Raw genomic sequence first — 22881 nt, forward strand, 5'->3', positions numbered from 1 at the left:
TCTATCCATTCAAACTTCTCAGTCTTACGAGTAAGCCACGTTAAAGGGGCTACTATCTTTACAAACTTGAACGAACCCCCGGTAGTGACCGGCCAATCCTACCTCCGGTAGTCGCCCTAACTATGGTTATCAATTCCTCAGTGGTCCTTTATTCATTCTTGTCAGGATCCTCCACGGGATCCTCCTCAGCAACAATCCCTTCTAGGACAACATCCTCAACCGCTACATCCTCAATATGAACATCATCCGGTCCCGCGTTAGGACGCTCTATCTGATCCATAATCTGATCTCCAATAAGTAATAAAACATCATCGCGTTGTTGCTCCTCAACCTCAGGGTTTGGAGTCCCGCTACCATATACGATATCGAACTGCGCTTCTATCACGATATTTATAAGGGTTTCCATAAGGGTTTTAACAGTCAGTACTACGTTAGGTAGTCCGACTATGAACTTGGCAAGAGTTCTTATTATCTTAGTGAACTTATTATTTTAACGTCATATCATCTCTGAGGTTTATAACGCTTAGCTCTGATACCATTTCTGTAACACCCCCAAATCCGGGGTCGGGGGTCCGGGTTGTCACGAGTTCCATTTCCCTTAATAACACCCAATCTTAATAAACAATCAACTACTCCGTACTGTGACCCCACAATAAACACACACACCACAAGTTATAGTCTCAGAGATGAATATCCAAAAATAACACGAGTCATTTTATTCCACAATTATATGCCATTACACCTTAAAAGGGTTTTTGAATAAATTTACATTTCTTTGCCATTATTACAATTCATAAAGATACATAAGTCTGGTACATCAAAAGTTGAAAGCCTAGCCTATTGGTAGTTCCTACCTCAGCTATAGCGACATCAACGCCTATAGGAAACTGCGGAATATTTCCTATCCGCTCGCGAATTGGGAGCTTGGTCCTGTTCATCTTGTCTATCTGATGTTGTGTGATAAAAGAAGAAAGCAAGGGTGAGCAACAAGCCCACCGAAATAGTATGTATAATAATTTACAATATATGAGCATTCTCATAGTACTCAAGAAAGTCTTGGTTAAGAAGAAATGAACCAAGTTGATATCTTAACGCGACCAAGTCGCAAAATATTCAGTATATACATACATATATACTTTCCACAATCTTTGAAATCCTCTGACATGTATAATATACACAGAGTTCCAGTTTATAACTGTATAAAAATATCGTTGCAAGGTGATCTCATATATCTAACCTTGTCTCAACGTTTTTCTGAAAATATTTGACATGCATAAGATAATCATTTACTAGATATAAGTTCAAAAGATGAAGTTACAAGATACTCCAATATACTAATATCTTTTCTGAATACTACTTGAACTACCCCCGTTCAAGTTATAATTAGTTTCAAAAGTTCATCACACTGATGAGACTACAAGATAAGACTTGAATAGATTCAATCTTTGAAATATCATTTGGAAGAAATGAAGTTACGAAATACTTCATTAAATCCCAATATATATATACATCTATATATATATATATACATTTCATACACTCCTTGAAAACCTCTGTTATGAAAATTATAAACAGAGTTGTAATATCCAATGAATTTTGGAAAGGAGAAAACCTTGGCATAAACCTGATATCTTGCTGATCAGGCAAAGATACCAATAAGTAACCTTTTCTACTAGTAGATGGACGAATTCCCCACTGGTAATCACCCTGGCCGCATTAGGACCTATGCTGGACTGCCACTCAGCCATTTACGCATTGATGGACTCCCACTGAGCCACTTACACTTTCATGGACGCCCATTGAGCCCATGTTGCTTATGCCGACTCAAATAGATGGACTTACTTCCCGAACATTGGGCAAGTAATCAAAATGTTTTCTCAAAATAGCAATCTTGTTGCGAATATAAAATACACCACAGAGCCGGATCCCTCAGGTTTTGAGCGAGTATTTAAATCCCCTTTGAAAGGAAGATCTTAAATATAAAAATGAGTTTTGGGATCCGCTCTAACTTTTAAAATAATATTGATGAGTCGAAAACATTTTTAAGAATGTTTGGAGTAATGCTGATTTAATAAAATAAATCAGTCCCGATATGTTGGAGAATATCTGAATATTATTATTTAAATAATATTCCCATAAGGATAATCTTTATAAAAATAATTGAAGTAGAAGTTTTACAACTCATACTTGAAATGAATAATAAATAACCAAAGATATACTTATACGAAAGCACGATCTTTATTTGAATAATCGAAAATATGTTTGATTATCGAAACATTTTTCTTTAATAAAATAAATAATATTATTTAATAAAAGGAGCGGAGTCATAAGCCCTCGAATGAATATTCAAAATAATATTCATTAAATAAAGTAAGCGGAGTCATAAGTTCTCGAATGAACATTCAAAATAATATTCATTAAATAAAATAAAGTTATCGAACAAACCTTATTCGATTAATAGTTTTGAAAACTATATCAATATATATATATATATAAATAAATATATATATATATATATATATATATATATATTATACTCGGTGTAACACCCCCAAATCCGGGGTCGGGGATCCGGGTTGTCACGAGTTCCATTTCCCTTAATAACACCCAATCTTAATAAGTAATCAACTACTCTGTACTGTGACCCCACAATAAACACACACACCACAAGTTATAGTCTCGGAGATGAACATCCAAAAATAATCACAAGTCATTTTATTCCACAATTATCTGCCAATACACCTTAAAAGGTTTTCTGAATAAATTTACATTTTCTTTGCCATTATTACAATTCATAAATATACATATCGAAAGTTGAAAGCCTAGCCTATTGGTAGTTCCTACCTCAGCTACAGCGACATCAACGCCTATAGAAAACTGCGGAACGTTTCCTATCCGCTCGCGAATCGGGAGCTTGGTCATGTTCATCTTTTCTATCTGTTGTTATGTGATGAAAGAAGAAAGCAAGGGTGAGCAGCAAGCCCACCAAAATAATATGTATAATGATTAACAATATATGAGCCTTCTCATAGTACTCATGAAAGTCTTGGTCAAAAGAAATGAACCAAGTTAATATCTTAATGCGATGAAGTCGCAAAATATTCAGTATATATATATATACATATATACTTTTCAAAATATTGGAAGTCCTCTTCCATGCATAATACACACAGAGTTCCAGTGTATAACTGTATAAAAATATCGTTGCAAGGTGATCTCATATATCTAACCTTGTCTCAACATTTTTCTGAAAATCTTTGTCATGCATAAGATATTCATTTACTAGATATAAGTTTAAAAGATGAAGTTACAAGATACTCCAATATACTTATATCTTTTCCAAATACTACTTGAACTACCATCGTTCAAGTTATAATTAGTTTCAAAAGTTCATCACATAGATGAGACTACAAGACCAGATTTGAATATATTAAATCTTTAAAATATCATCAAAATAAAATGAAGTTACGAGATACTTCATTTGATGCAAACATCATTTTGAAAACTTGACCCTGCCAACACTCAACAATCGCCCAACCGTAGCCTTTCTATCAAAGTGCTCTGGGTAGTGTTGCAGAAATATCCAATTGGATGATGAACTCATTACGGGAGTTTGCCGCGCCAGGAAGACCACTTACGATGATCAGTCGTAGTAGTGCAACCCCACCATTTTCTACATGTAGAGGAGAACCTGTCGGATTTACTTGTCAACCGAACACTGGACTCCTAAGGAATGGACCGTCTTAGCGGAACTTTTAGGCCATTATGGGCCAATATAATAAGGCTGGGCCGGCGCCACTCGACCACTTACGCCACTCCTAGTTCAGATGAAATCCATGACTCTGAAACGTAAAGCTCGTCCCCCTTTTCCCTAAGTAGAAACTTGTTGATACGGCTCCACCAAGAAGTCGTATCTAGTTGGAAAGGAAAACTCACCGATATTTCCCAGGCGATGCCTGTTAATGGATTAACTTGTTCCAAGAATTTTACTTCCCGAGTGTTGGGTAAGTAATCCAAATTCTTTTATCAAGACAGCAACCTTGTTGCGAATATAAAACACACCACAGAGCCGGATCCCTCAGGTTTTGTAACACCCCCAGATCCGGGGTCGGGGATCCGGGTCGTCACGAGTTCCACTTCCCTTAACAACACCCAATCTTATTAAACAATCAACTACTCTTTACTGTGACCCCGCAATATACACACACACACCACAAGTTATAGTCTCAGAGATGAATATCCAAAAATAATCACAAGTCGTTTTATTCCACAATTAAGTCAATACACCTTAAAAAGGTTTCTGAATAAATTTACATTTCTTTGCCATTATTACAATTCATAATATACATAAGTCTAGTACATTACTAGTTGAAAACTTAGCCTATTGGTAATTTCTACCTCAGCTACAGCGGCCTGAACGCTTCCGAAAAGCTGCGGAACGTTTCCTATCCGCTTGCGAATTGGGAGCTTGGTCCTGTTCATCTTATCTATCTGATGTTGTGTGATGAAAGAAGAAAGCAAGGGTGAGCAGCAAGCCCACCAAAATAATATGTATAATGATTAACAATATATGAGCCTACTCATAATACTCATGAAAGTCTTGGTCAAAAGAAATGAACCAAGTTTGATATCTTAATGCGATGAAGTCGCAAAATATTCAGTATATATACATATATACTTTTCAAAATATTGGAAGTCCTCTTCCATGCATAATATGCACAAAGTCCCAGTGTATAACTGTATAAAAAAATATCGTTGCAAGGTGATCTCATATATCTAACCTTGTCTCAACGTTTTTCTGAAAATCTTTGTCATTCATAAGACAATTATTAATTAGATATAAGTTTAAAAGATGAAGTTACAAGATACCCCAATATACTTATATCTTTCCCAAATACTACTTGAACTACCACCGTTCAAGTTATAAATTAGCTTCAAAAGTTCATCACATAGATGAGACTACAAGATAATACTTGAACAGATTCAACCTTTAAAATATCATCAAAATAAAATGAAGTTATGAGATACTTCATTTGATGCGAACATCATTTTGAAAACTTGACCCTGCCAACACTCAACAATCGCCCAACCGTAGCCTTTCTATCGAAGTGCTCTGGGTAGTGTTGCAGAAATATCCAATTGGATGATGAACTCATTACGGGAGTTTGCCGCGCCAGGAAGACCACTTACGATGATCAGTCGTAGTAGTGCAACCCCACCATTTTCTACATGTAGAGGAGAACCTGACGGATTTACTGGTCAACCGAACACTGAACTCCTAAGGAATGGACCGCCTTAGTGGAACTTCCAGGCCATTTGGGCCAATATAATAAGGCTGGGCCGGCGCTACTCGGCCACTTACGCCACTCCTAGTTCAGATGAAATCCATGACTCTGAAACGTAAAGCTCGTTTCCCCCTTTCCCCAAGTAGAAACTTGTTGATACGGCTCCACCAAGAAGTCGTACCTAGTTGGAAAGGAAAACTCACCGATATTTCCCAGGCGATGCCTGTTAATGGATTAACTTGTTCAAAGAATTTTACTTCCCGAATATTGGGTAAGTAATCAAAAACTCTTTTACCAAGACAGCAACCTTGTTGCGAATATAAAACACACCACCGAGCCGGATCCCCCAGGTTTTGAGCGAGTATTTAAATCCCCTTTTTAAAAGGAAGATCTTAAATATAAAAATAGTTTTGGGATCCGCTCTAACTTTTGAAAATCATTTTAAAGACTCGAAAACACTTTAAAGAGTGTTTGGAGTAAAACTGATTTAATGAAGTAAATCAGTCCCCAGAATATTTAGAAAATGTCTGAATATTATTATTTAAATAATATTCCCATAAAAAAAATAATCTTTATAAAATAATTGAAGTAGAAGTATTAAAACTTATACTTGAAATGAATAGCAAATAATCAAAGATATACTTATACGAAAGTAATATCTTTATTTGAATAATCAAAAATAAGTTTGATTATCGACACCTTATTCTTTAATAAAATAAAGAATATATCTCAGCAAATAATCGGAGTCATAGATCCTCAAATGAATATTCAAATAATATTCAATAAATGAAATAAGCTGAGTCATAATACCTCGAATGAATATTATAAATAATATTCATTAAATAAAATAAAGGAGTCATACATCCTCAAATGAATGTCCAAGTAATATCCAATAAATAATGTAAAGGAGTCATACGCCTTCGAATAATATTCGAAATAATATTCAATAATAAAATAAAGTTAAAGTTATCGAATAAACCTTATTCGATTAATAGTTTTAAAAACTATATCCATATATATATATATATAAATAAATATATATATATAATATACTCGGGAACATCGACTCCCGGTTTAGAAATATGTTCACCTTTTATCCCCTATACTAAGGGTATACGCAACTACTTGCTTATTTCTAGCATAGGTATTATGCAACTATAAGCATTGAAATCAACAGATAGATAACCAGATTACGAAACAGACATGCATATATACCATATTAGCATGCTCCAATATATCGCAAAATTTGCTAATAACAATCATGCAATATCACAAGATAATGCATATACATATATTTACATCACAACAACAGTATAACGAGTAGAAAACTTGCCTGAGCGACTGGGGGTTACGAATGGCTCGGGACGAGTCTGGTAACCTATAAACAACAAGTAAGTTGGAATTAAACCAAAGTCACTTGTACATCTATACTCTAACCAACTCAGACTCTAACGCTTGTTTTGCGCTCACTGATTTGCTTAAGTCACTCGGGTACCCTCGGCTCCACCATTTTTAATAATTTAACCTTTACGAGTTTTAAAGCGATTCCTTCGCGAGTGTCTTACCAACTGCCTAACACACTTACCATAAATGTTTCTTACATTAATTAACCCTTTTTGGTCTTTAACCTATGTTTCAAAGTAAGGCGAGGGAAAAAGTTTCGTTCGCGAAACGCCGTTACTTGAAACGGTCGTTTCTCCTAAACCGTGCATCAGAATCGAACAAACTACATATCAAAACGAAGCTCGTAACATGAGCTATCTAAACATGGCAGTGGTAATAATCTAGCAGGGGTTTCTCGGGTCCTAATGCTATGCACAAAAACAGTCCAAAGAAAATCGGACATTACGACGGCTATGTTTACGCGATTTCCCAATTTTAACCATTCAAAACCAACCACAAACCAACCTCAAATCCAACATACAACCAACATCCATCCTCATCACATCATCACAACCCCAACCAATTCAATTTAATCATCATACTTATGCCTAAACTTAACTTTAATCATACTTAAGTTCTTTTAATCAAAACCACAACATTTACCATTCCATTTCACTACCATTCCAAATCCCAAACTCTAAATCACAACAACAAGCTACAATATCATCCTACTAATAAAAATCATCTTATAATATATAGGAATCTAGGGTTTGGAGATGGTATACCTTCCTTGAAGTGGTGGGATGAGCTAGGAAGCCTTAAGAAGCTTTGAGAAGTCTTAGGAAAGCTTGGATCTTCAAGAAAAACAATAAAACTTCAAGTTAAAAAACTTGAAAACACTATTCATAGTCTTCTTCTTTGATTAAATGAAGAAGATTGAGAAGGAATTGATGGCTTAAACTCATGGTATAGCCCTAACTAAGCATGAAGATGATTAGGGAATTTACTCACCAATTTAGGAAGCTTGGATCTTGAATTTTTGAAAATTCTTGCCTTATGAATAGTAAAAAGCCGAGAGCTTCAAGAACAAAGCCTTGGTTGCTTTTTGATTTTTGATGAAATGATTTTTTCTTGGCTTGGTTGCTTGGTTTTTGTGCTTGCTTTAGTCAATTACCTTTTTGCCCTTGAATTTGTGTGGTTACAAAGCCACCACACCTCCTTCCTTCCCATGTCATGCCTATGTCATCCTCATGATGTCATCCTCCCTTCCTTGTCCTCTTTCTATTGGTTGGATGACATCATTCCCACTAATCCCTTTGATTAACTTCCTAATCGTTAGCCTAATGACCGCTGATCTGTTATACGGTTCGCTTAACTTTCGTTCTCGTTTATCGTTTGAAGGATCATACCCGGGATCTTATTACCTAGGTTCCCTTAACCTTTCTCAATACATTATATTCCTTTTTATGATCCTCTATTATAATCATTTAATTTAAATCCTTTTTATCCTGTTACCTTATACTCAATTCTCTCCGTATCTTGTGGATTTCCGGGAAAAACCAAAGTGTTCGGAATTGGATTCTGACGATCTTTACATACACTTATATACTTCATAGAGTACTAATAATATCCCAGAATATCCATAACAGAACCCCTACATAGTGTGGCGTGAAAAGTTTTCTCATTCAGCTAAAACACTATTCACAAGGGTTACAAAAAGTTGAAAATTTTGGGGTTATTACAGTCTCCCCTCCTTAAAAGGATTCCGTCCCGGAATCAAACAGAAAACAAATGGGGGTACTTTTCTAGCATTGTGCTCTCTAGTTCCCAAGTAGATTCTTCCACATTATGATTCTGCCATAGTACTCTGACTAGCTTGATCACTTTGTTCCGAAGCACCTGCTCCTTCTTATCCATAATCCTTACTGGCTTCTCCACGTAAGTTAGATCTGGCTGCATATCCACCTGCTCGTACTCCACTATGTGCCTGGCATCCCGATGATACCTCCTTAGCATTGACACATGGAACACATTATGAACTTGTTGCAAATTAGGGGGTAGGGCTAGCTCGTAAGCTAACTTCCCAAACGTCTTAATATATCCAAGGGTCCAACAAATTGTAGACTTAGCTTTCCTTTCTTTCCGAACCTCATCGATCCTTTCCAAGGGATACCTATATCATTACTAGGTCCCCTATTTCATACTCTTTATCCTTTCGTGTCAAATCAACATACTTATCATGTCCATCTTGGGCTACTACCAGCCGTCCTCTGATTAGATCTATCATATCCTTGGTCCTTTGGACTACTGCGGGTCCGAGCATCTTGCGCTCTACAACTTCATCCTAACATAAGGGAGATCGACATTGTCTTCCCTCAAGGATCTCATAAGGCGACATCTCGATAATGACATATGATCTATTGTCGTAAGATAACTCAATTCGAATTAAGTGATCATTCCAAATTCTTTCAAGTCTATTGCACAGACTCTCGTTATTGCTTTTAGCATTAGAGCTTCTGCTTCTCAATACCCATTCTTTTCCAGTTCGTAATCGCTACTACCTTCCGTTCCTAATATTATACTGGTTATACTTTTGCTCGTTAGCGTTTTATAACCTTTTAATAACCACGTCAACCTTAGTATCACGAATGTGTTCCCATTCCGCATACTACCACCACTTTATTACTCCTTTTTCAGTTGTTTCTATTTTCCAAAATTTGATCAATCAAATAGAAGTAAAGGAATTTGTTGAGAGATCACTATGATCATGAACACTTGTTATATTGCATAGTTAGTACAGAAGGTGGCCAGCCTTTAGTACTTGACAAGCAATTAAACAATAGCTGGTATCCTACTCGGCTTCTATCACACAGATAGATAGTCATTCGGCAATACCTCCCCTTTTGGAAGGGTTGTTCTTCTCAGCTTACATGAAATGAAAAGAAGAGAAAAGAACAAACTGAAGAGAATTGTATATATGAAAAAAATATACTGCCACAAAATATCTGGCTTGGAACCTACCTCTGAACTATAGAGGTTTGTCATAGGAGAACAAAACATATACGTATTTATATCAGCATCAAGCATTATAGCCTCGTATTTCCCATGCCTAAATATTTTCGCTATCCCGTCCATCATTCTATGGACCCACACTCTTCCTTGAGCTTATACATAATCACCTTTGAAACTCCCTCGACATCGAAAATCGAATCTGGGATCTCATTCTATACATCATCGTTACTAGAATTCTATGCTTGCACCGCAACCTTCCTCGTATAATAATACGACTCTCTATTGATAAGAAAGAATAATTATTCACTAGGTAGATACTCTACTTAATTAGTCTATTAATGATAACTTATACACTACCACGACCCGATTAGTGGTACTCAATCTCAACACCCATTCCAATACAACTCTCACGGTTGTAATCAGCTCATTACTCACAGAATCATTGCTGCCTTACTATGGTCCACCACTGACCTACTGTAGTCATTCATTTTCCATGAAGTCTTAATAGCTAACCATACGGAGTCTATCCATGTCGTATCAAATCATTCTAAGGAGGTAACATAATCACCACTCCTGATTCATGAAGAACACTCCTGATCCTGACATACATACATGACATGAAGCAAATAAAAGTGCAGAAGAGTTTCAATCGAAGCAACGATAGCAGGTTAATACCATTCTTAATCATACGCCCTAAATAGAAGAATTAACTCAAGGGTTCATCTAATCCTTTTTGAAACATGGTTCTGGCTAATCTCAAGATAGGACCTTATAAGATAGATAGCCCGTTCCTGGCGATTACACGAATTAAACCTTTACCAACTACTATTACGGTTGGGTATTGCACAGTCATCAGGAGGAATGTCAATCTTCCAAACCATAATATAACCTTCACAGTTTTAACCATCATCACTGTATTCTTTTGGCACAAGCGCCTATAATTATCATCTTACCTTTAAAGTGTCGGCCACCTCTTTAGCCTTTCCTGATAGTAAAATTTCCTTACAGTCAATGTCATTTTAACCACCTCCAAATATATTTTCTACCTTATTTCAATCACAGCTTATGTGAAGATGTTTTCCTTAAAATCTGATGAGTAAAAAAAAATCACCATTTTTCCATAAGTTATTGCCTCAGTCTTTAGAGGTTAATCACTGTCATGACTGACGCTCAATCATAATTAGAACATCTTTTATCTTAAGTCCTAATTGCCCTGAACAATTTCGACCATTACTGGTTCGATCCATACTTTCTCGTGGTTTAGCACGTGCCTCTCTTGGCAACATTATAATTATGTCATATTTCCTTTATCAACATTTCTATTCTTGAGAATTTTGAATATTACCTTTTTCCTTGTAAAACCTCTAAGGTTATCCTTCAATCGTTCCTCCTGTATTCCCTAGATACAGGGCATATCACAATACCATTTACTAATACTAGAACCATTGTCTATATTCTTCTGAAAAATTTCTCCACTGATTCTTAAAGGTTGTTGTTACCTTAACCCTTTCCCAATCATACTGTCAAAACTCATACTGTCCCTATTAAGGGTGACATGCCAACCTTTATGCAGTCCCCTAGGATTCATTTTAAGTTACCAATGTTCTATCCTTAATTCCACCTTTAAAAGGTACCTGCGTCCTTCCATGGATAAATCAAGTCATATATCCTTGATAGATTATCTTATTCATCATTCCCACCTCGATAGTCTATACCTAACTTCATAATAGCATCCTTATTCAAATTGAGGTCAATCCATATGGCCTCCAAAAGATAACAATGGTCATCCGCTTTTCTTTCCTGATTTGGTAATGATAACATGGATGTTCTGGAAGATATTGGTCATGTTCAACGTGAACTTCTTCATAATAATTCCTTATTTACTTTTGTTGTTTATCTCAACAGTCACCTCAATGTTGGGATACCTCCCATACCTGGCGTCTCCCTTTCTGGGTATCGAGCCACCGGTCTTACATTTCACATTATTGAAGGTCACTTCCTTCATCCAATTTTTCCTGATTTCTTACTTTCTTGTCTCCTCAGTCTATCCGTGTCTCAATATTTATCCTTCGAACTATCTCAAGGTTTCCTCGAATCCTCCCAACTTAAAGGGGGTACAATATATGTATCTCTTATGCCTTCAACCATCAATTTTAACTCATGGTAGATCATCATCCTGAAGATTACATACTTTTCTATTTCTATTGCTATGAGTCTTTAGGGTTTCCTCATACCCAACTCCCTTATCATTCCTCAAACTCTATTGCCTTTATATTCCTTTCCACTTCAGTTTCTTTTTATTTTCCTTTCTCTTATCATTATTTCACAAATCAATCACAATATAAGCATTGATTTCAAACATCCCGTCATTCTGGATTCGTGTCCTCAGAACGAATCTTGACAACTTTTACAACTTAGATTCATAATTTATCATACTTGTCTGCCTTTGTTCTGGCTCTAAAGCTTTTACACTATCTCCTTATCTTTGGGAATTACTTTCCCGAAAACAATTGACTGGACTTAAATCAGTTTATTCTAACCTCTGGCTCCGTGCCTTTCTTGGTCTTTCACCAACGGGTGGTCTCTCTCTTAGGAGGGTAAGTGACAAAACAGTCTTTTGTGGTTCGTCAATCATTTAAAGTCTCAAATGATTCATCTATTTCCTTTAGCCAGGCTCTTGCCTCGACTGGGTCAGCTTGTTCCTTGGAACTCTGAGAGCTTAGCGACTTAAAGGTCATGAAAGAATTTCCCACCGCACTGTCTCCTCAGGGTGGTGGTTGGGGATAATAGTCTAAGTTCTCTTTAGACAGGTCCATGAATTGCCGTATAGGGGTATCTTCTCGGGTCTCCTTTCCTTACTCGACTTTTGATTCCTCAGTCTAAATATTTCTTCCTACTCCCCATAATTGGAGTCATCTTTTAATTTAAAATCTTCATTTTCCACTTTATTATATTCCGGGTTCTTTAAATTTTAATTGCAACCTCCCTGATTATTACGTTCCAGGTTTGCCCTTAATCTTTTTCCTTGTGGGGGCATATTACTTGGAAAATTTTGAGAATCTCCGGATATTTGTCTTACTTACTTTGCTTAAGTCTTCCCCTTCGTTTAGTCCTTGCACGATTGTAAATCATGAATTCTTAAGTTCGATAAACTTCATGACACTCTCTTAAGTGTTAATAGAGCAATTAACAATGTGATTTATCACAAATAAACTGACCTGAACTGAAATTAACGAATATATACATAACCATTTGTTCGAGGGTACAACAACTGAACATATTACAGAGGGTTACATCATTTGAACTTATCGCTCCTATCCCAAAAGTACTACCGTAGATAGTCATCTCATCATTAAAACTAATCATTCATCACTTAGGCTAATCCTCCAAAAGCGGTGCTACATGAAACCCTTGTTTGATTGCTCTGGCTCTACACACTACCATGGATTAAGAGATGCGAGCACGCACGACATCCCTAACCTGCTCCATCACAGAGGTGATGAGGTCTAAGATAGTCGCAAGTAGAGCCGGATCGACCTGACCCTCAAGATGGCCTCTAGCTGTAACACGGGTGGTAGCCTTAATCCTTTCCATGCTATACGCTAATCCTGCCGGAAGTATCCCGCCCTCAATCCTTGGTGCAGTAAGTCGATCCAACAGATCACTCCTAACATTACGGGCCTCAGACAGGCCACCCAAAGTCATATAATAATTGGCGATAAGAGAAGCCTGAGTGGTAGCATCTAGCAGTCCATGGGGTGCGGGTGGTGCAGACCCAGGAGATCCAAAGGGATAACCAAGCACGGTATCAGGTGACAATGGTTCAGGGGATAAAGGTGGCATTTCCTCAGTATGTGCTGGGCTCTGTACAGGGGATGGGACAGGAATTGGTGGAACCTCATGGATGTCTACAGGAGCCTCTAGAAGAGGGTCTGATACTGGTATAATTGGGGTCGTGGAAGGCCCCACTCCTTCTGCCCTCATTAACCTTTGTGCCCTTGGTAACTCTTCATCCTCTAGGGCCACCCTCGCGGCCATTCTTGCTCTGGTAGTCGCCCTGACTATGGTCATCAGTTCCTCAGCGGTCCTCTCTTCATTCTCATCAGGATCCTCCATGAGATCCTCCTCAGCCACAATCCTTTCCGGAATAACATCCTCAACCGCAACATTCTCTATCTGAACCTCATCCGGTCCCTCATTAGGGTACTCCATCGGATTCACAATTTGATCTCCAACTTGTAATAAAACATCCTCATGTTGATGCTCCTGAACCTCAAGGTTCAGTGCTCCGCTGCCCTATACGAGAACGAACTACATTACTATCACGATACTTATAAGGGTTCCCGTAAGGGTTTTATCTGTCAGTGCTACGTTAGGTAGCCCGACTATGAACTTGGCAAGAGTTCTTATTATCTTAGTGAACTTATTATCTTAACGTCCCATCATCTCTGAGGTTTATAACGCTTGGCTCTGATACCATTTCTGTAACACCCCCAGATCCGGGGTCGGGGATCCGGGTCGTCACGAGTTCCACTTCCCTTAACAACACCCAATCTTATTAAACAATCAACTACTCTTTACTGTGACCCCGCAATATACACACACACACCACAAGTTATAGTCTCAGAGATGAATATCCAAAAATAATCACAAGTCGTTTTATTCCACAATTAAGTCAATACACCTTAAAAAGGTTTCTGAATAAATTTACATTTCTTTGCCATTATTACAATTCATAATATACATAAGTCTAGTACATTACTAGTTGAAAACTTAGCCTATTGGTAATTTCTACCTCAGCTACAGCGGCCTGAACGCTTCCGGAAAGCTGCGGAACGTTTCCTATCCGCTTGCGAATTGGGAGCTTGGTCCTGTTCATCTTATCTATCTGATGTTGTGTGATGAAAGAAGAAAGCAAGGGTGAGCAGCAAGCCCACCAAAATAATATGTATAATGATTAACAATATATGAGCCTACTCATAATACTCATGAAAGTCTTGGTCAAAAGAAATGAACCAAGTTTGATATCTTAATGCGATGAAGTCGCAAAATATTCAGTATATATACATATATACTTTTTAAAATATTGGAAGTCCTCTTCCATGCATAATATGCACAAAGTCCCAGTGTATAACTGTATAAAAAAATATCGTTGCAAGGTGATCTCATATATCTAACCTTGTCTCAACATTTTTCTGAAAATCTTTGTCATTCATAAGACAATTATTAATTAGATATAAGTTTAAAAGATGAAGTTACAAGATACCCCAATATACTTATATCTTTCCCAAATACTACTTGAACTACCACCGTTCAAGTTATAAATTAGCTTCAAAAGTTCATCACATAGATGAGACTACAAGATAATACTTGAACAGATTCAACCTTTAAAATATCATCAAAATAAAATGAAGTTATGAGATACTTCATTTGATGCGAACATCATTTTGAAAACTTGACCCTGCCAACACTCAACAATCGCCCAACCGTAGCCTTTCTATCGAAGTGCTCTGGGTAGTGTTGCAGAAATATCCAATTGGATGATGAACTCATTACGGGAGTTTGCCGCGCCAGGAAGACCACTTACGATGATCAGTCGTAGTAGTGCAACCCCACCATTTTCTACATGTAGAGGAGAACCTGTCGGATTTACTTGTCAACCGAACACTGAACTCCTAAGGAATGGACCGCCTTAGCGGAACTTCCAGGCCATTTGGGCCAATATAATAAGGCTGGGCCGGCGCTACTCGGCCACTTACGCCACTCCTAGTTCAGATGAAATCCATGACTCTGAAACGTAAAGCTCGTTTCCCCCTTTCCCCAAGTAGAAACTTGTTGATACGGCTCCACCAAGAAGTCGTACCTAGTTGGAAAGGAAAACTCACCGATATTTCCCAGGCGATGCCTGTTAATGGATTAACTTGTTCCAAGAATTTTACTTCCCGAATATTGGGTAAGTAATCAAAAACTCTTTTACCAAGACAGCAACCTTGTTGCGAATATAAAACACACCACCGAGCCGGATCCCCCAGGTTTTGAGCGAGTATTTAAATCCCCTTTTTAAAAGGAAGATCTTAAATATAAAAATAGTTTTGGGATCCGCTCTAACTTTTGAAAATCATTTTAAAGACTCGAAAACACTTTAAAGAGTGTTTGGAGTAAAACTGATTTAATGAAGTAAATCAATCCCCAGAATATTTAGAAAATGTCTGAATATTATTATTTAAATAATATTCCCATAAAAAAATAATCTTTATAAAATAATTGAAGTAGAAGTATTAAAACTTATACTTGAAATGAATAGCAAATAATCAAAGATATACTTATACGAAAGTAATATCTTTATTTGAATAATCAAAAATAAGTTTGATTATCGACACCTTATTCTTTAATAAAATAAAGAATATATCTCAGCAAATAATCGGAGTCATAGATCCTCAAATGAATATTCAAATAATATTCAATAAATGAAATAAGCTGAGTCATAATACCTCGAATGAATATTATAAATAATATTCATTAAATAAAATAAAGGAGTCATACATCCTCAAATGAATGTCCAAGTAATATCCAATAAATAATGTAAAGGAGTCATACGCCTTCGAATAATATTCGAAATAATATTCAATAATAAAATAAAGTTAAAGTTATCGAATAAACCTTATTCGATTAATAGTTTTAAAAACTATATCCATATATATATATATATATAAATAAATATATATATATAAAATACTCGGGAACATCGACTCCCGGTTTAGAAATATGTTCACCTTTTATCCCCTATACTAAGGGTATACGCAACTACTTGCTTATTTCTAGCATAGGTATTATGCAACTATAAGCATTGAAATCAACAGATAGATAACCAGATTACGAAACAGACATACATATATACCATATTAGCATGCTCCAATATATCGCAAAATTTGCTAATAACAATCATGCAATATCACAAGATAATGCATATACATATATTTACATCATAACAACAGTATAACGGGTAGAAAACTTGCCTGAGCGACTGGGGGTTACGAATTGCTCGGGACGAGTCTGGTAACCTATAAACAACAAGTAAGTTGGAATTAAACCAAAGTCACTTGTACATCTATACTCTAACCAACTCAGACTCTAACGCTTGTTTTGCGCTCACTGATTTGCTTAAGTCACTCGGGTACCCTCGGCTCCACCATTTTTAATAATTTAACCTTTACGAGTTTTAAAGCGATTCCTTCGCGAGTGTCTTACCAATTGCCTAACACACTTACCATAAATGTTTCTTACATTAATTAACCCTTTTTGGTCTTTAACCTATGTTTCAAAGTAAGACGAGGGAAAAAGTTTCGTTCGCGAAACGCCGTTACTTGAAACGGTCGTTTCTCCTAAACCGTGCATCGGAATCGAACGAACTACATATCAAAACGAAGCTCGTAACATGAGCTATCTAAACATGGCAGTGGTCATAATCTAGCAGGGGGTTATCGGGTCCTAATGCTATGCACAAAAACAGTCCAAAGAAAATCGGACATTATGACGGCTATGTTTACGCGATTTTCCAATTTTAACCATTCAAAACCAACCACAAACCAACCTCAAATCCAACATACAACCAACATCCATCCTCATCACATCATCACAACCCCAACCAATTCAATTTAATCATCATACTTATGCCTAAACTTAACTTTAATCATACTTAAGTTCTTTTAATGAAAACCACAACATTTACCATTCCATTTCACTACCATTCCAAATCCCAAACTCTAAATCACAACAACAAGCTACAATATCATCCTACTAATAAAAATCATCTTATAATATATAGGAATCTAGGGTTTGGAGATGGTATACCTTCCTTGAAGTGGTGGGATGAGCTAGGAAGCCTTAAGAAGCTTTGAGAAGTCTTAGGAAAGCTTGGATCTTCAAGAAAAACAATAAAACTTCAAGTTAAAAAACTTGAAAACACTATTCATAGTCTTCTTCTTTGATTAAATGAAGAAGATTGAGAAGGAATTGATGGCTTAAACTCATGGTATAGCCCTAACTAAGCATGAATATGATTAGGGAATTTACTCACCAATTTAGGAAGCTTGGATCTTGAATTTTTGAAAATTCTTGCCTTATGAATAGTAAAAAGCCGAGAGCTACAAGAACAAAGCCTTGGTTGCTTTTTGATTTTTGATGAAATGATTTTTGCTTGGCTTGGTTGCTTGGTTTTTGTGCTTGCTTTAGTCAATTACCTTTTTGCCCTTGAATTTGTGTGGTTACAAAGCCACCACACCTCCTTCCTTCCCATGTCATGCCTATGTCATCCTCATGATGTCATCCTCCCTTCCTTGTCCTCTTTCTATTGGTTGGATGACATCATTCCCACTAATCCCTTTGATTAACTTCCTAATCGTTTGCCTAATGACCGCTGATCTGTTATACGGTTCGCTTAACTTTCGTTCTCGTTTATCGTTTGAAGGATCATACCCGGGATCTTATTACCTAGGTTCCCTTAACCTTTCTCAATACATTATATTCCTTTTTATGATCCTCTATTATAATCCTTTAATTTAAATCCTTTTTATCCTGTTACCTTATACTCAATTCTCTCCGTATCTTGTGGATTTCCGGGAAAAACCAAAGTGTTCGGAATTGGATTCTGACGATCTTTACATACACTTATATACTTCATAGAGAACTAATAATATCCCAGAATATCCATAACAGAACCCCTACATAGTGTGGCGTGAAAAGTTTTCTCATTCAGCTAAAACACTATTCACAAGGGTTACAAAAAGTTGAAAATTTTGGGGTTATTACAGGTTTTGAGCGAGTATTTAAATCCCCTTCGAAAGGAGGATCTTAAATATAAAAATGAGTTTCGGGATCCGCTCTAACTTTTAAAAATCATTTTGAAGACTCGCAAAACATTTTTAAGAATGTTCGGAGTGATGCTGATTTAACAAAATAAATCAGTCCCAATATATTAGAAAATATCTGAATATTATTATTTAAATAATATTCCCATAAAGAATAATATTTATAAAAATAATTGAAGTAGAAGTTTTAAAACTTATACTTGAAATGAGTATTAAATAACCAAAGATATACTTATACGAAAGTACTATCTTTATTTGAATCATCAAAGATAAATTTGATTATCGACACCTTATTCTTTAATAAAATAAAGAATATATCTCAGCAAATAATCGGAGTCATAGATCCTCAAATGAATATTCAAATAATATTCAATAAATAAAATAAGCTGTCATAAGCCCTCGAATTAATATTCGAAATAATATTCATTAAATAAAATAAAGGAGTCATACATCCTCAAATGAATATTCGAAATAATATTCAATTAATACAATAAAAGGAGTCATAAGTCCTCGGATGAATATTCGAAATAATATTCAAATAATAAAATAAAGATAAAGTTATCGAATAAACCTTATTCGATTAATAGTTTTGAAAACTATAACCATATATATATATAAATATATATATTATTCTCGGGAACATCGACTCCCGGTTTAGAAATATGTTCACCTTTTATTCCCTATACTAAGGGTAAACTCAAATACCGCTTATCTCTAGCATAGGTATTATGCAACTATAAGCATTTGAACCAACAGATATATAAATCAATAATATAAAACAGGCATGCATATATACCATATCACATGCTACAATATATCGCAAGAATTTGCTAATAACAAATATGCATTTATCGCAAGATCATGCATATACACATATACATCACAACAACAGTTATACGGGTAGAAAACTTGCCTGAGCGACTGGGGGTTACAATGGCTCGGGACGAGTCTGGTAACCTATAAACAACAAGTAAGTTGGAATTAAACCAAAGTCACTTGTAAATCTATACTTTAACCAAATTAGACTCTAATGCTCGTTTTGCGCTTATTGATTCTCTTAAGTCACTCGATTACCCTCGGCTCCACTATTTTTAATAAATTACCCATTACGAGTTTTAAAGCGATTCTTTCGCGAGTGCCTTACCAACTGCCTAATCCACTTAACATAATTGTTTCATACTCCAATTAGTCCTTTAAGGTCTTTAACCAAGGTTTCAAAGTAAGGCGAGGGGAAATGTTTCGTTCGCGAAACGCCGTTACTTAAAACGGTCATTTCTCCTAAACCGTACATCGGAATCAAACGAATCACATATCAAAACGAAGCTCGTAAAATGAACTATCTAATCATGGCAATGGTAAAAACCTAGCAGGGAGTTCTCGGGTCCTAATGTTATGAACAAAAGCAGTCTAAAGTAAATCGGACATTACGACGACTATGTTTACGCGATTTCCCAAATTTATACCATTCCAATCCAACCACCAATCAATCCCAATTCACAACCCAATCAAAACTCCATCCATACCATACTACAACAGCCCCAACAAATCAATATTACCAATTCATACTTATTTCTCAATTATGAATTAAGAGTTTACTTAAGTTCATTGACTAATAACCAAGATTTCCAACTCCAAAAATATCACAAAATCAACCAATCTCTAAACACACAATAATCATGCCTCTCACCAACCAAACTACTCATAACAAGCTTTAAACATGATTACACACCCATTACACTAACCCATCATCTAAACATTAGGAAATCTAAACAACAAAACCTAAAACTAAGATCATGAAGAGTTATACCTTCCTTGAAGCTTTTAATCCATGAAAGATCCTTGGAATGCCCATGGAAGCCTTAATCTAACCTCCTACAAGCTTGATCTTTCAAAGAAATCAAGAACACAAAAATTAATTTCAAGAAGTACTATTCACCATCTTCTTCCTTGATTTATAAAAAAAGATTGGCTTGGAATTAGAAGCTTAAACTTATAGGAAGTATGTAACTATCCATGGGGAAGCTTAGATAAATACCTTGCCAAATAGTAAGTGGTGGAGCTTGGATCTTCATTTTTTAATTAAGAAAAGAAGTGTTTTGTGATTTGTTTGGTGAAAAATGAAATATTTGGCTTGGTTGGTTGAATTTTGATTTGTTTTAGGTTAATTGCCTAATTAACCTTGACTTTGTGTGGTTATCATTCAACCACACTTCCTCCCCCCATGTCATGCTTACATCATCAAGTGATGTCACCCTCCCTCCTTTGTCCTCTTCCTATTGGTTTTATGACATCATCCCCACTAATCTCTTTGATTAGCTTCCAATTGTTTGCCAAATGACCGCTGATCTGTTATACGGTTCGCTTAACTTTCGTTCTCGTTTCTCGTTTGAGGGATCATACCCGGGATCTTATTACTTGGGTTTCCTTAACCTTTCTCAATACATTATATTCCTTTTTTGATCCTCTCTTATAATCCTTTAATTTAAATCCTTTTTATCCTGTTACCTTATACTCAATTCTTTCCGTATCTAGTGGATTTCCGGGAAAAAATCAAAGTGTTCGGAATTGGATTCTGACGATCTTTACATACACTTATATACCACATAGAGTACTAATAATATCCCAGAAGATCAATAACAGAACCCCTATATAGTATGGCATGAAAAGTTTTCTCATTCAGCATAATCTGCAAAATCACTATTCATAAGGGTTTCAAAATTTTCCAAAAATTAGGGTTATTACACTCGGGAACATAGACTCCCGGTTTAGAAAATGTTCACCTTTGGGTCCCCTATACTAAGGATATACGCAACTACTGCTTATCTCTAGCATAGGTATTATGCAACTTATAAGCATTTAAATCAACAATTAGATATCAAGATTACGAAACAGGCATGCATATAAATATCATATCACATGCTCCAATATATCGCAAGACTTTGCTAATAATAATCATGCACTTATCACAAGATAATGCATATACACATATTTACATCACAACAACAATATAACCGGTAGAAAACTTGCCTGAGTGTTCCCGGATAGACTTAAGCTTTGAGTGGGTCCGATAACCTATGAACAACAACATAAGTCAGAATTAACCCACGGTCGCTTAAGAAACTAGACTTTAACCAATTGAACACTAATGTTCGCTTATGGTCACTTCTATGCTTAACGAATCACATAAGTCGTTCGAGTACCCTTGGCTCCACCATTTTTAATAAATTAATCATTAAGAATTTTAAGGCGATTCTTTCGCGAGTACTCTACCAACTGCCTAATCCACTTTACATAGTTGTTTCATACTCCAATTAGTCATTTAAGGGCCTTAACCAAGGTTTCAAAGTAAGGCGAGGGGTAATGGTTCGTTCGCGAAATGCCGTTAGTTAAAACGGTCGTTTCTCCTAAACAGTACATCAGATTCAAGTGAACCACATATCAAAACGAAGCTTATGACATAATCTAACTAAACATGGAAAAGTCACAGATTCAATAGTTAGATCTCTATCCCGAACACTAAGAACAAGAAGTTGTATGAAATTGGGCATTACGACGACTATGTTTACGCGATTACCAAGTTTTAAACCACTCCAAACAACCACCATTCAACTCACAACCAACAATACAACCAACCCTCATCCAAACCTTACTACATGAGTCCCCAAACCTCAAGATTTTCCAATTTATACAACCCCACACATGAACTACTAGCTATACTTAAGTTTCATTGACTATAAACAAGATTTCAACATCCAAATTACTACAAATCCAATCCAAACTCTAAACACACAAACATCATGCTTCTCATTTACTATAACCATCAAAACCATCGTAATACTCAAAGTAAAGTTAGGGTTTGGAGGTGTTATACCTTCCTTGGAGTGATTAGAGTAGTTAGGAAGTCTTAGGGAGCCTCCTACAAGCTTGATCTTTCCAAAGAAATCAAGAACACAAAGTTAGGTTTTGAAGTTTCTAAAAGTCAGATTGAAAGAACTGTCAAAATTAGGGTCTTACCATGCTTATTTGGACGAGACTTGTGAACAAGAGTTGTAGGTCATCTCAATAACTTTCCAAAGAGCTATAGAACATACTATTTGAGTGAGTATTGAAGGAGATATGGTAGTTTGAAGTTGCTGCTCTAGTTTTGGCCGAGAGCTTTTGTTCTTGGAAAGCAAAAGTCAACTTCTAATTTGTGTTTTGTGATTTGTTTTGCCATGGCTTGGTTGCTACCTTTTGTTTGTTAATTAAATTGTTACCATGGTAAAAATTGTGTGGCTCACAATCAACCAATCATCCTTCCCACTTTGTCATGCTCATGTCATCTGCTTATGTCA

The sequence above is a fragment of the Apium graveolens genome, chromosome 5 (assembly GCF_009905375.1).
Source record: "Apium graveolens cultivar Ventura chromosome 5, ASM990537v1, whole genome shotgun sequence".
In the NCBI taxonomy this organism is placed as follows: Eukaryota; Viridiplantae; Streptophyta; class Magnoliopsida; order Apiales; family Apiaceae; genus Apium; species Apium graveolens.